Below are 15,598 nucleotides of genomic sequence, written 5' to 3'. Positions count from 1 at the left end.
AAACCATAGATCAGTGCCCACATGCTCAGATGAATATTAAGAACAGTGCCTTCCCCACCAGTGGTGTCACCTGTGCAAGGTGTGGGGTGTCTGACCCCACTGACCCAGCTATTAGTTCAGAACGCCCCAGACCGTCCCTCGGGTCTTTCGGGCCCGTTCTGTTGTGAACAAACCGATGTAACTGTGCGAGTGAAAATGAATAAAATTGTTAGGAATGACTATGCCTAGAATCCTTATTTTTATGAGTTATAGATCAGCAGAATCTACACCGGCCTGAACTCTGCTGATGACATCGAAATTTTAGTGTTTCCAAACTACAGTCAGATTCCGAGGACCAGTTATATCAATCTTCACAATTATCTTGAAACTGATAGAATTATGATCACTAGATACAGAGTTTTCCCGGGCACACATTTCTGTCACTTGTAAACTACGACCTCCAGCATCTCATCCACTCACTGAGGAACACTACTTCCTCGATCCGAGGTGTTTCTCACCCTGGCATGTGAGATTCATCATTGCTTTCCGGAGTCTCATTCTCGTCAACAGAACCACAGTCTGCCCCCTAACTGGTGAATCCCTGCTTAGTACTGCTAAAAGGATGTGTAACCATTTGTAATGATTTGGAAACGTATGGCCTAATTAGGGATAAAAAGTAGAATTAGAATCATAGAGAAGTACAGCAAAGAATCAGGCCATTTGCAACGTGCAGGCCACGCTGAACTATTAAATAGTCTTCTCTACCTCTACCATATGTGTACCCATCCACACTTCGCTTAAACCTTGTAATCGAGCTCACAATGACCAGCTGCTGGCAACTATTTCAACTATTGAGCGAAGAGGCTACCTGCCATGTTCCGCTTAGGCTTTTCACCTTTCACCATTAGCCCATGACTTTTGGTTGTAGTCCCACACAACGTCAGCAGAAAAACCTTGCCGATCTATACCCCCTTAATTCTGTACACCTCTTTCAAATTTACTCTCAATCTTGCACTTTGCAAGGATAAAGTTTTAAGCTATTCAGTTTTTAACTCAGATAATCCAGACCTGGCAACATCCTTGTAAATTTCCCCTGTGCTCTTTCAACCTTAGTTACAGCTTTCCTGTATCTAGGTGACGATAACTGAACACAGATCTCGTAGCAAGGCCTCATCAGTATCTCTCACGTTACATCCCATCTCCTATAATCGATACATTGATTTATGAAGGCCAATGTTCCAAACAATCTGTATCCTTTTGAAGCCACTTTGAATGAATTATAGACCTGTATTGCCAGATCCGTTTGATCTTCTACACTCCTCAGTGCCCTTCCGTTCACTTGGTAAGACCGGCCCTGCTTGGTTCTATGGAAGAGCAACACCTCCCTCGTGTCTGCACTGAACTCGATCTGATATTTTCAGCCCATTTTTCCAGCTGGATCAGATCATGCTGCAAAAACATGAAAACCTTCTTCACTGTTCACTACACCCCAATCCTGGTGGCATTCAGAAATTTTCTGATATACTGTATCATATTATCACCCAGATCGTTGATATAGATGGTAAACAACAACGGACCCAGCACCGATCGCTGCGGCACTCCACTGGTCACAGGCCTTTATTCAGAGAGGAGACCATCTAATACCACACTCTGGCTTCTCACACAAAGCAAATGTGGCAGCGTCGGCGCATCTGAGGGTGTGACCAATCTCAGGTTGTTTCATTTATAGATACCTTAATAATGAATACACTTCGAAGTTTGAACTTTGTTCTTGCTATCTTTTAGGGTGGGACAGCTATTTGCGAACTGTTTGAAATCATTCTTGCTCTGGGATAATCTAATGAGCATGTGGAGAGTGTCAGCGGGTTTGGGGTGCGCACGGATTCGGCAGTGCACATAGATTTGGAGGTGCACACTGATATGTCGGTGCACACAGATTTGGCGTGTCTGCGGAATTGGTACTTTGACAAAACACAAGATTGTTTCATTTTTGAATACTTTAATGATAAATGCACCTTGAACTTTGTTCTTGCTGTTAGTTTAAGGTGGAGGCCGCTATTTACTGAACAGTTTGACATGATTATTGCTCTGAGATAATATTCCATGTATGAGAGGTGTGACTGGGCTGAGGAGTGCGCTCAGACTTGGGGATAAGCGCAGATTCAGGGGTGTGTCAGCAAATATGGGGAATTAGGGGCTGTAGGTTGATTCGGTGTGTGACGAATCTCAAGGTTGTTTCATTCAAAGTTACTTTACTGATAAATACAGTTTGAATTCTGAACTTTGTTCTTGCTGTTTTTGTCAGGTGGAGGCAGGTATTTTGTAAACGGTTTGAAATTGTTCTTGCTCTGGGGTAATCTAATGTGCAGGTGGGGTGTCACCGTATTGGGGCTGCACACTGATTTAGGGCTGCGGACCGATTTTGTGCACACAGGTTTAGGGGTGTCCTTAAACAGGGGCTGCACACTGTTTTGGGGTCGTCAGTGGATTTCACTCTGCACAGTGATGTGTGGTGTGCACTGGGATTTAGGGGTGCATATGGATTTTGGGATGCACGCAGATCCAGATGAATATAAAGTAATAATGCACTCCCCACCAGTGGTATTACCTGTGGAGCACCTAACACCACTAACCCAGGTCGCTTCAAACAGTCCTTCTGGTCTTTTGGAGTCGTTCTGCTGCATACAAACCCCTATAACGGTGTGAGTGAAAACAAATAAAACTGTTTGGACTGACTGTGTCTAGAATCCTTATTTTTATGAGTTATAGACCAGCAATGCAAGTTAAATGAAAGGATCGTTTTGATTAGCCAAGCTAGCCATTGTTTCACTGTGCGGTGTGTAAACGGTGAACTCCCAAGAGCTGCGGAACGGGAGGGAAAAGGGCGTGAAACACTGGGGAAACTAGAGCTTGGGCAGAACGAGGGGGAGTGACTAACCGGGCAAAGGGTCAGGGTTAGCGGAGAATTAGCATTACCAACCTGTTCAGTCACAGTATGTTTCGTTGCTGTACTGTGTCTGTAACTGACACAAACATGACAGGAACAACAGAGAAATGGGCCGGAGAGTTTGTTTCGATGCCGTTGTGTCCGTGACTGACTCGAATGTGGGAGATGCGGAGGGAGGATGGGCCGAAATGCCTCTCCCTGTGCTATAGTTTCTACTGATAATGGGACAGAATGGGTATCTTGATGGGCTGAAGCGTCTCTGCCAGTGTTACAGTGTCTGTGGACAATGGGATAAAACTAATAGGGAGATGGGCTGAAAGAGTGTTTCTGCGCTGTCGTGTCTGTGATTCACTGTAATGGGACAGAATCTGCAAGATGATGGGCCGAGTGGCCTTTCCTCTTCTTTTCCCTCTCTCTCTCTCTCTCACACACACACACACGTTTGTGCCTGACCCTAATGTGACATGAACAGCAGGATAATGGGCCTAACGGTCTATGTGGTCTTGTGTCTGTAATTGACTCTCACAGCCAGGATGATGTACGAAGGGTCTGTTTCTGAGTACAGAGTCCGCAGCTGTTAAAAATATTCCTTATCACATACATACAAGATAGTTTACTTAAAAGTACATACTGTTTATTAGCAAGCTTGGGTTGCTCAGTTGACCCACAGAGATCTAGTGAAAATCTGCAAGTCAAGCGAGTCCCCGAGTACAGAGTCCGCAGCTGTTAAAAATATTTCTTATCACACTTACACTCTGATAAGGGACACTGTGCAGCTTCTCATGCAACAAACACTTCTTTGTTCATACTTTATTCTCACAGCACGACTTGTCAGGCAGCCAATAACTCAGTTAGGTTTTAACTCTTTTAATTGTGCACATAATTTCCCAACGTTAGAGTCAGCCACAAACAGGACAGCACATAGACTACCCTTCGGCCCGTCACCCTGTTGTTCCTCTCACACGAGAGACAGTCAAAGAAACCGCAGTGCAGAAACAAACGCTTTGACCCATCAGCGTGTCGTTCCTGTCCCGTGAGAGTGAGCAAGGTTGTTACATTTATAGATACTTTATCAACAAATACACTTTGAAGTTTGAACTTTGTTTTTGATACTTTTTTATGGTGGGGTAGGTATTTGGGAAATGTTTGAAATGATTCTTGCACTTTGAAGGTGTCAGTTGGTTTGGGGTGAGCACGGATTCGGGAATGTACACAGATTTAGGGGATGCGCATAGTTAAGCGGGTGCACACCGATTTGGGGGTGCTCACAGATTTGGGGTCGTGATGAAAAAGAACGCTTTTCATTTTTCATACCTTAACAACAAATGCACTTTGAACTTTGTTCTTGATGTTAGTTTAAGGCGGAGGCAGCTATTCACTGAACAGTTTGAAATGATTCTTGGTGTGGGATAATCTAATGTGTATGTGGGGTGTCAGTGGGTTTAGGAGTGCGCACAGGTTTGGGGAAGTATACAGACGTAGGGGTGTGGCAGCGAATGTGGGGGATTAGGGGGTGCAGGTCGATTTGAGGTGTGATGAATCTCAGCGTTGTTTCATTCATAGATACTTTACAGATAAATACATTTTGAACTTTGAACTTTGTTCTTGCTACTTTTGTAAGGTGGAGCCAGCTATTTTGTGAACTGTTTGATACTGTTCTCGCTCTGGGATAATCTAATTTTCAGGTGCGGGTGTCAGCAGGGTTGGGCTGCACACGGATTTGAGGGTGCAGATAGATTTGTGTTTGCACACAGATTTAGGGATGTTGGTGGATTTGACGGTGCACACTGATTTGTGGGATGTATTGGTATTTCAAGCTGCACATGGATTTTGCGATGGGCACCGATCTAGGGATGTGTTGGCTGATATGGGGATATACACTGATATGGGGATGTGTGTAAATTTATGGGTGTATTATCGAATAAGCGCGTACACTCGAATTTGATTGTCCGGACAGATATGGTGTGTGCGTAGATTTGGGGGTGTGCCTGTAGATCTGGGTGAGTGGGTAGATTTGGGAATGTGTCTGTAGATTTGGGGTACACACGGATTGGAGTGTGATGAATCTCACGGTACTTTTCTAATAAATACAGTTTGAACTTTGAACTTTGGTTTTGCTATTCTGTAAGGTGGAGGCAGCTAATTTGTGAACTGTTTGAAATGGGTTTTGCTCTGGGAAAATCTAACGTGTATTTGGGGGTGTCACACCTCGCTATCAGGTGAGGGGAAGTGTACACGACGAGGGTCACCAGTTGAAAATCAAACCGATATCAGTCCGCACCAGCACGTTAGTGCAAGGGGTTTCATTTAATGCAAGATGGAACAAGTAAAAAAGCTGCCAAAAGGTTGTACTGAAGAAAAGTATTTACATAGAAACAAATGAAAACATATTCTTATGTGGGAAAAAAAATACAAATATACTGTGGCTTGCACCACAATAACAACTTTGGTTTTTTTTAACTTTGCGATATAACTTCTCTAGGCTCCAAAGATGGTCACAGCCGAAGGGTGGTAGTGGGGACGAGTTCCCACTGCTAAACAAATGCTCTTTATGGCGCGAGTTTCAAACAGCTTCTGACAACCAGATCCGACTCCTGGCCTTCACGTGGCGGAACTGTTCTCACTCACAGGAGAAGAGGCAAAGGAGGGCCACTGGCGCCTTAAAACCAGTTGCCCCGGGTAGATGGGGCTCGTTAACCACGGATGGTTGCTCATCTGGGAGAGGGAAAACTCCGATTTCAAACCTCCGTTTCCACTAGCGGTGTTACCTGTGCAAGGTGTGGGTCACCTTATCCCACTAACCCAGGTGTTATTTCAGGACACCCCAGACGGTCCCACGGATCTTTGCGGGCCATTCTACTGTCTACAAACTGCGGTAACCGTGTGAGTGAAAATAAATGAAAGCATTAGAAATGACTGTGTCTGGAATCATATTTTTATCATTTATAGACCAGTAGAGCAGATTAACTGAAGGCCTGTGTCTCTTTTGTCTCTGCTGCGGTGTTTATACCGGGTCATGTCGCCTTCGGACCAGCCTCGGCCTTCTCAGCCGATTCAGCCTGAGAAGTATCGGAGGACAGTGTTGAAGTCACTTCCTGATGACTCTGGCCATTTGGGGTTCGAAAAGACCAATCGATTGCTCAGAGATTGGTTCTACCGGCCGCTAATGGAGCTGGAGGGTGAAGAATACAGCAAGTCGTGCATTCGATCCATAAGACGGAAGAGACTGTCTACACGGGCAGCTCCCTTGTCACATTTGCAGAGTGCAGGGTCTCTGGACCTGATGTGTATGGATTTCCTGTTGATAGACCCCGATGCAGCAACGCGGCCAATGTATTAGTCATCACGGACCACTACACCAGATATGCGCAGGCTTTCCCTACCAAGGATCAGAGGGCGTCCACGGTGGCCAGATTTTCATGGGAGCGGTATTTCATTTATTATGGCCTCCCCAGGCTGATCCATGGTGATCAGGTTGGAATTTTGAGAGTAGGTTTATGAGCATACACTGTTACAACTGTACAAGTAAAGAAACTACCGGGACTCGCCATGTTATCTGATGTCGGGCATGATTAGGAACAGTCAACATGGATTTGTGGGTGGAAGGTCATGTTTGACAAACCTTATTGAACTTTTTGAAGACGTTGCTAGGAAACTTGACGATGGTAAAGCAGTGGATGTTGGCTATATGGACTTCAGTAAGGCCTTTGACAAAGTTCCACATGGAAGGTTAGTTAGGTAGGTTCAATCGTTAGGTATTAATATTGAAGTAGTAAAATGGATTCAGCAGTGGCTGGATGGGAGGTGCCAGAGAGTAGTGGTGGATAACTGTTTGTCAGGTTGGAGGCCGGTGACTAGTGGTGTGCCTCAGGGATCTGTACTGGGTCCAATGTTGTTTGTCATATACGTTAATTATCTGGATGATGGGGTGGTAAATTGGATTAGTAAGTATGCAGATGATACTAAGATAGACGGCGTTATGGATAATGAAGTAGGTTTTCAAAACTTGCAGAGAGATTTAGGCCAGTTAGCAGAGTGATCTGAAAAATGGCAGGTTATCTTTCTGAAATTGGATATGTCATCTGAAAGATGTCATTGGAGAGAGTCCAGAGGAGTTTCACAAGGATGATATCGGGAACGAAGGGGTTAAAATATGAGGAGCACTTGGGCAGCGTTGACCCTGTGCTCACTGGAACTCAGAAAAATGCGGGGGCATCTCATTGAAACCTACCGAATGTTGAAAGGACTGGATAAGGTGGATGAGGAGAAGGTATTTCCTGTGGTGGGGCACAGCTACAAAGTTGAAGGGCAACCTTTTCAAACAGAGATAAGCAGGATTTTTAAAAAAATATTAGCCAAGGAGTATTGGATCTGTGGAATGCCCTGCCACAAAAATGCGATAGAGGCCAAGTGTCTCCAAGGCGGGACTTGATCGTTTCCTAATCAGTCAAGTCATCAAAGGATATGGCGATAAAACAGGTGTATGGGTTTTAGTGCGATCGAGGATCAGCCATGATAGAAATGCGGCAGACTCGATGGGCTGAATGGCCTGCGTCTGTTCCTATCACTGAAGGTCTCTGGACACAAGCACCCTCTATCATGATGAATCTCCTCTGCTGTCTTCCAGCACAAAACATCCTACGTACAGAATGCTCAGCAGAACTGAATGCAACTTTTCAAGAATGTTGGCAAGTCAGGCAACATCTATTGAGGGGAATAGAGTCGATGTTTGGGACAGAACCCCTCCCTTACGGCTCTGACAGGCCCTTCGGCCCAACCTTTCCAACCTGTCCCGGTGTCTACTTAAACTAATCCCTTTGCCTGCCCTTGATATAGAACATAGAAATGAACAGCACATTACAAGCCCCTCGACCCACAATGTTGCGCCGACCATGTAACCTACTCCAGAAACTGACAATGCTCTTCATTTAATACCGAACTCAAACAGTGAACAGACAGAACACAGCCTCAGCCATGAATTTAAAGGGCAGGTGTTGCAACAGTTTGAGCTTCATACCGGGGGCCACGGAGCAAGCAGGGTGTCACAAAGGGAGGAATGTGGGAGTGTTGTATGTCTGAGCCCAGCTGTGTGTGTTTGTGTATCGGAATCAGGTTTAATATCACTGGCGTATGTGGTGAAATTTGTTGTTTGTGACAGCAGTACATTGAAATACATAGAAATAAAAAATATAAATTACAGTATGTATAAAATTAAATTTAAATGTTAGTGCAAAACGAAAGGGAAAATACTGAGTAAGTGTTTATCGGCTCATTGTCCATTCAGAAATCTGATGGAGGGGAAGAAGCTGTTCCTGAGACGTTGAGTGTCTCTTCAGGGTCCTGCACGTCCTCCTTGATGGTAGCATCAATGAGACGGAGTCATGTCCTGGGTGATGGGAGTCCTTAATGATGGAAGCCATCTTTTTGTGGCATCATCTTTTGAAAGTGTTCTGGATGTTGTGGATTCCAGTGCCCATGAAGGAGCTGGCTGAGTTCACAACTTTCTGCAGCATTTTCCGATCCTGTGCAGTGGCCTCTCCACACCAGGTAGTGATGCAACCAGTTAGAATGCTCTCCACAGTTCATCTGTAGAAATTTGCAAATGTCTTCAGTGACAGACCGATTCCTCTCAATCTGCGAATGAAATATAGGCGATGTTGTGCCTTCATTGTAACTGCATCAATATGTTGGGCCCAGGATAGTTCCTCAGAGATGTTGACAGGCAGGAAATGGAAACTGCTCATCCTTTTCACTTCTGATCCCACGATGAGGACTGGTGTGTGTTCCCTCGACTTCCCCTTCCTGAATCCACAATCAATTCCTCTGTCTTCATGATGCTGAGTGCAAGGTTGTTGCTGCGTGAGATAGATCAACTTGCTGATCTATCTCACTCCTCTACTCCTCCTCGTCACCATCTGAAATTCCAGCAACAATAGTTGTGTCATCGGCAAGTTTATAGACGAGCCTAGACACACAGACGTGGGTGTAGAGAGAGTACAGCAGTGGGCTGAGCACGCATCGTTGAGGTGTGCCAGTGTTGATTGTCAGCAAGGAGGAGATGTTATTTCTGATCCACACAGACTGTGGTCTCCTGGTGAGGATCCAGTTGCAGAAGGAGGTACAGAGGCCCAGGTTTTGGAGCTTGTTGATTACAATTGAGGGTCTGATTGTGTTGGACGCTGAGCTGTAATCAGCAGCCTGACTTGTGTATTGTTATTGTCCGAGAGGTCTAAGGCTGAGTGGAGAGCCCTCATGTTCGACGACACAACCCCTTATTCTGTGCGAACCCCCAAATCCATATGCATCCCCCAAAGTCATGTGCCTACCAACCACCAATCCATAGCTCAATCACCAACTCAGTGCGCACCCACACATGCTGGCACTCCCCGCAAACATAACACTCAGAGCACGAATTATTTCAAACAGTTCAGGAAATGGCGGTCTCAGTATTAAAAATCCCCACTCCAGATCGGCGGACACATCCAATTCTGGGTGTCACTCAAAATCCGTGTACAGCCGAATGTGAACCTGCATGTTGGACGACACAGTGCGCACCTTCATATTGGAGAATACACCCTGTTTCCGTGCGCAACCCCAATCCCTAAATGTGCGCTATCCCTATTTCAGTGCGCACCCCAAATCCGCTGACACTCCAGATGCACTTTAGATTATCTCAGAAACAGAATCGTGTCACAGTTCAAAAAATGGCTGCCTCGACAATGAAATTCTAATTCAATCCATACTCGCCATGCCCATCCCCAAATCTTTGTGTATCCCCCAAAGCCGAGGGCATCCCTACATGCACAACAGTTTACAATCATTTCAAACAGTTCACAAAATATCTTCCTCCGCATGAAACAATAGGAAAAACAAAGTTCAACATGCAAAGAGCAAAGAATTGCTGTACATTCCCAAACCAAAATCTGAGGGATATCGCCTGCTGAAGCCTAAATCTGTGGCATTCAAATCCGCCGACACATGTCTGTTCCAGAAAACCGGGTATGACTTGCGCAGGGCTACTTAAAGCGAGAAGAGACGATTTCGAACGAGAATAGAGGCGACATCGGATGTACAGCAGCTCTGACAGGGTTTACTTCCTGCAAAGCGAAACCCAATAGTATGCAAACACGAGGAAATCTGCAGATGCTAGAAAATTAATCAACACCCACAAAATGCTGGTGGAACACAGCAGGCCAGGCAGCATCTATAGGGAGAAGCACCGTCGACGTTTCGGACCGAGACCATTCGTCAGGACTAACTGAAAGGAAAGATAGTAAGAGATTTGAAAGTAGGAGGGGAGGGGAAAATGCGAAATGATAGGAGAAGACCGGAGGGGGTGTGGGGTAAGCTGAGAGCCAGACAGGTGATTGGCAAAAGGGATACAGAGATAGGGAAGGGACGGGAGGCCTAGGGAGAAAGAAAGTGGGAGGGGAGCACCAGCGGGAGATGGAGAACAGGCAGAGTGATGGACAGAGAGAGAGAGAGAGAAAAACAACTAAATATATCAGGGATGGGGTAAGAAGGGGAGGAGGGGTATTAACGGATGTTAGAGAACTCAATGTTCATGCCATCAGGTTGGAGGCTACCCAGCCGGTATATAATGTGTTGTTCCTCCAACCTGAGTGTGGCTTTAACTTGACAGTAGAGGAGGCCACGGATCGACATATCAGAATGGGAATGGGACACGGAATTAAAATGTGTGGCTACTGGGAGATCCTGCGTTCTCAGGCGGACAGAGCATATGTTTTCAGCGAAACGGTCTTCCAGTGTGCAACGGGTCTCACCAATATATTAAAGGCCACACCGGGAGCACCGGACGCAGTATACCACACCAGCCGACTCACAGGTGAAGTGTCGCCTCACCTGGAAGGACTGTCTGGGGCCCTGAATGGTGTTGAGGGAGGAAGTGTAAGAGCAGGTGATGCACTTGTTCCGCTTCCAAGGATAAGTGCCAGGAGGGAGATCGGTGGGAAGGGATGGGGGGTGGGGGGGGGGGACGCGTAGGGAGTCGCGTAGGGAGCGAACTCTGCGGAAAGCAGAAAGAGGGGGGAGGGAAAGATGTGCTTGGTAGTGGGATCCCGTTGGAGGTGGCGGAAGTGACGGAGAATTATACGTTGGATCTGGAGGCTGGTGGGGTTCTAGGTGAGTACAAGGGGAACCCTATCCCGAGTGGGGTGGAGGGCGGATGGGGTGATGGCAGATGTGCGGGAAATGGGAGAGATGCGTTTCAGAACAGAGTTGATGGTGGAAGAAGGGAAGCCCCTTTGTTTAAAAAAGGAAGACATCTCCTTCGTCCTGGAATGAAAAGCAGATGCGGCGGAGACGGAGGAATTGTGAGAAGAGGATAGCATTTTTGCGAGAGACAGGGTGGGAAGAGGAATAGTCCAGGTAGCTGTGAGAGTCTGTAGGCTTATAGTAGATATCAGTAGATAAGCCCTCTCCAGAGATGGAGACAGAAAGATCAAGAAAGGGGAGGGAGGTGTTGGAAATGGACCAGGTAAATTTGAGGGAAGGGTGAAAGTTGGAGGCAAAGTTAATGAAGTCGACGAGCTCAGCACGCGTGCAAGAGGCAGCGCCAATGCAGTCGTCGATGTCGCGAAGGAAAAGAGGGGGACTGATTCCCGTATAGACTTGGAACATGGACTGTTCCACAAAGCCAACAAAAAGGCAGGCATAGCTGGGAACCATGCAGGTGCCCATGGCTACATCCTTGGTTTGGAGGAAGCGGGAGGAGCCAAAGGAGAAATTATTGAGAGTAAGAACTAATTCCACTGGACGGGGGAGAGTGGTGGTAGAGGGGAATTGGTTTGGTCTGAAATACGAAAAGAAGCGAAGAGCTTTGAGATCGTTCAGGTGGGGGATGGAGGTATATAGGGACTGGACGTCCATGGTGAAAATAAGGCGGTGGGGGGGGCAGGGAACTTAAAATCATTGAACAAATTCAAAGCGTGAGAACTGTCACGAACATAGACGGGAAGAGATTGAACAAGGGGGGATAAGGCAGTGTCAAGGTATGCAGAAATGAGTTCGGTGGGGAAGGAGCAAGCTGAGACAATAGGTCTACCTGCACAGGCAGGTTTGCGGATCTTGGGTAGGAGGTAGAAACGGGAAGTGCGGGACATGGGAACTATGAGGTTGGTGGCAGTGGATGGGAGATCCCCAGAGCTGATAAGGTTGGTGATGGTATAGGAGACAATGATCTGGTGCTCCTTAGTGGGGTCATGATCAAGGGTTAAATAAGAGGAAATATCAGAGAGTTGTCACTGTGCCTCGGTCAGGTAGAGGTCAGTACGCCAGACAATAGCAGCTCTCCCTTATCAGCGGGTTTTATAGTGAGGTTGGGATTGGCGCGGAGGGAGTGGAGAGCAGAGCGTTCGGAAGGAGTTAGGCTGGAATTGGAACAGGGTGTGGTGAAGTCGAGACGGTTGATGTCCCGTCGGCAATTAGTAATAAAGAGATCCAGAGCAGGCAGAAGACCAGTGCGGGGTGTCCATGAAGAGGAGGAGGGTTGAAGACGGGAGAAGGGGACATCGGTGTGGGTAGGAGAGACCTTGCCAAAGAAGTAAGCTCGGAGACGGAGCCGGCGAAGATGAGTTCAGCATCATGGCGTACGCGGAACTCGCTGAGGTGTAAAGCCGAGGCCCTTACTGAGGACAGAGCGCTCTGCCTCAGAGAGTTGAAGGTCGGAGGGAATGGTAAAGACCCGGCAAGGATGAGAGATGGGATCAGAGCGGGGAGGGAGGCTGGTCGTGTCAGTGGAGAGGGAAGGGTTGGGGTGAGAGGAAGATGGAGCCTCTGCGGGCCCAGGAGCTGACGATGGGATCTGAGGGAGAGGGGATTGCAGAGTGGTGGTGGGGGAAGGGGAGACGGCCTTTAATAAAGCCCGTTTGATTCATAGAGATGATTTTAGTTAAAATATTTTCAGATAAAGTGATCGAAAATGGCGGAGATGAACAACAATAAAAATAATCCGGGATTCCATAATGGGGGTAAAAAAAGAAAAAAAAAAACAGATTACAAAGCCCGGAAAAAAAGTCGGCATCTATCGACGCAAGCCCCAGGAAAAGCATCGATACTGTTACAGCTCCGCCGACGTGAATAATGGAAAAAGTCTCCCTCTCCCGGACATAAATCTCATTACAGTCGACATATAAGTTAACTGGAAAGGATAGGGTTTTTCCTATAAAACAAAACGTTCTTCAACTTGAAAGTTACCTTCATAGTATTAGATAAGGGAAGAAAAACACATCCAAATCAATTCTTGAAATATTTGCTCAAAAGAAAAAAAAATCGCCATCTTTAAAGTATCCAATCTATTTTTAAAGCACAAGAAAAAGCAAATAATGACTTAAAAGATCTTCAATAAAGCATACATAATAAAAAAACAATTAATTCATTTAAATGCTGCAAAAAGTAAAAAGTTCTAGATAGTTCAAACTTAACTACAGCCTATCAATAGTTCTCCCACTATATCTTCTGAGGTTAAAACCGTCCAAACCAGTCTTTTTCAGAAATAAAAATGAATTTTAAGCTAAAAACTTTCTGTGACCAAAAGATCTTCCAGTCTTATCAGTCTTTACACCGCGGGACACTCAAGCCGTTATAAATCATTCAAACTTCAGGCTTCAGACTCGTCGGGATGAAGTATTTGCACAAAAAGAAAAACAATCGCCATCTTTGAATTATCCAGTCTTTCTTTAAAACGTAAAGAAATCCAAGCAATTACTCAACAAAAGAAGACTTTAAAAACGCATACAGAACAAAAAAAAAACAATGTGGTTCATTTAAATGCTGCAGAGAAAAAAAACTAGATGTTTCAGAATTATCTACAGTCTTTCAACAGTTCTCCCGCTATATCTTCGAAGGTTAAAACCATCCGAACCAGTCTTTTCCGAAGCTAACAATATATTTTAAAGTAAAAACTTTCTATAACCATCAAATCTTCCAATTTCATCGCTTTACACCACGAGGCAGTCAAATTATTATAAATTATTCAAACTTCAGATTCGCCATCGGACTCGTCAGAGAAAGAGTTAATAAAACGCACTACCTCGGCTGGATCATCAAAAATACGAGCTCCAGAATTTTTAACAAAAAGCCTTAATTTGTCTGGCTATTGTAATAATGGAAAGAGCTTTTTTTTTGAAAAGCTAATTTCATAGAAGAGACAAATACAGCACGTTTCTTAACAATTTCACGTGGAAAATCTTGGAAAAAAACCGAACTTCCGAACCTTGAAATTGAAATAATCTTAGTTTTCTTGCAAGTTTAATGTCTCCAAGACGGAGAAAACGCACAACAACATGCCTGGTTTTACCTTCATCCAAAGATTTTAAGGCACCGGCTCCGTGAGCCGATTCAAGCTCCGGGGGTTGCGAACAAACCTCCGGAAATAAAGACTGAATCATTTTAGCAAAATAATCCAGTGTGTCGGCAGATTCTGATTTCTCTTTTAATCCAACAATTCGAATATTATTCCGACGCGATCGAGCTTCCAAACCCACGATCCGTTGTTGAGCCTTTTCCAAACGAGAAGAATGGTCAGCCGCATTTCGATTCACTTCTTTAAGATCGAGGCTCAGAGAGTCAATTTCTTCTTCAAATTTCTCTTTTAGGTGAGTTATTTCAGTGCAGATACCGGTGATTCGAAATTCCAATCTCTTGACCCAAGGGGCTTCTTCCGAGAACTCGTCAGCTTTGTTTAGATTTTCCATTAGAGGGGTCGGGATTTCGTCTGATGCTCTTCGAAGTAGCCATAATTATAACTATTGTGATACAAATTTGACTGAATTGAGTTAAAATTTCGAAGTTTAAATCGGAAAAGGGAGAGATTAAAGACGGACAATAAGCAACTAAGTCTTACATGTCCGTAGCGGGAGGCGGAGTCCGGAAGGACTTTGGATTGAATTATGGAAAGGATGTTTCCCATGATGGGAGAGTTTAGGATAAGAGGGCATAGCCTCAGGAGAGAGGGGCGCCTTTTCAAAACAGAGATGCAGGGAATCTTTCAGACAAAGGGTGGTGAATTGGTGGAATTTCTTGCCACATGCCGCTGCAGAGCCCACGGCGTTGGGTGCATTTAAGGCAGACATTGATAGTTTCTTGATTGGACATGGCATCAAAGGTTCAGGGGCGAAGGCCGGTAGCTGGGGTTGAGGAGGACGGAAAGAAAGGATCAACCATGAGTGAATGGTGGAGCAGACTCGATGGGCCGGATGGCCTGACTCTGCTTCCATGTCTTATGGCTTTATGGAAATGAGGATTGAGCAGGAGACTGCGAGACTTTGTCTGAGTTTTATATTTGGACGGTCGGTGCTGGTACGGGTGGGAACCCACAACGCCGTATTTGTAACCCTTTATTATCTAATGTTATGATTAATGATATTCTCTCTGAGACAGGCACTGAGGTGTGTAAATCACTACATGCAGATGATGGAGCTCTATGGCTTACAGGCATAAATTGCAATTATACTGTATATTGGATCCAATCAGCAGCTAATAATTTTGAACAGTCGGCAAATATATGAGAATTAAAGCTTTCAGTCGCTCCTGAACAAGTCCTGTGTTTTATAAATGTGATTAATAGGCATGCAGTTGATTTGAAATGATATGGTCAAACTCTTCAAGACGTGACAGCGGGAAGATTTCCAGGCATGTGGATGGATAATCAGC

Source organism: Hemitrygon akajei, unplaced genomic scaffold, assembly GCF_048418815.1.
Source record: "Hemitrygon akajei unplaced genomic scaffold, sHemAka1.3 Scf000110, whole genome shotgun sequence".
NCBI classification, from domain to species: domain Eukaryota; kingdom Metazoa; phylum Chordata; class Chondrichthyes; order Myliobatiformes; family Dasyatidae; genus Hemitrygon; species Hemitrygon akajei.
This window is presented reverse-complemented; position numbering follows the sequence as displayed.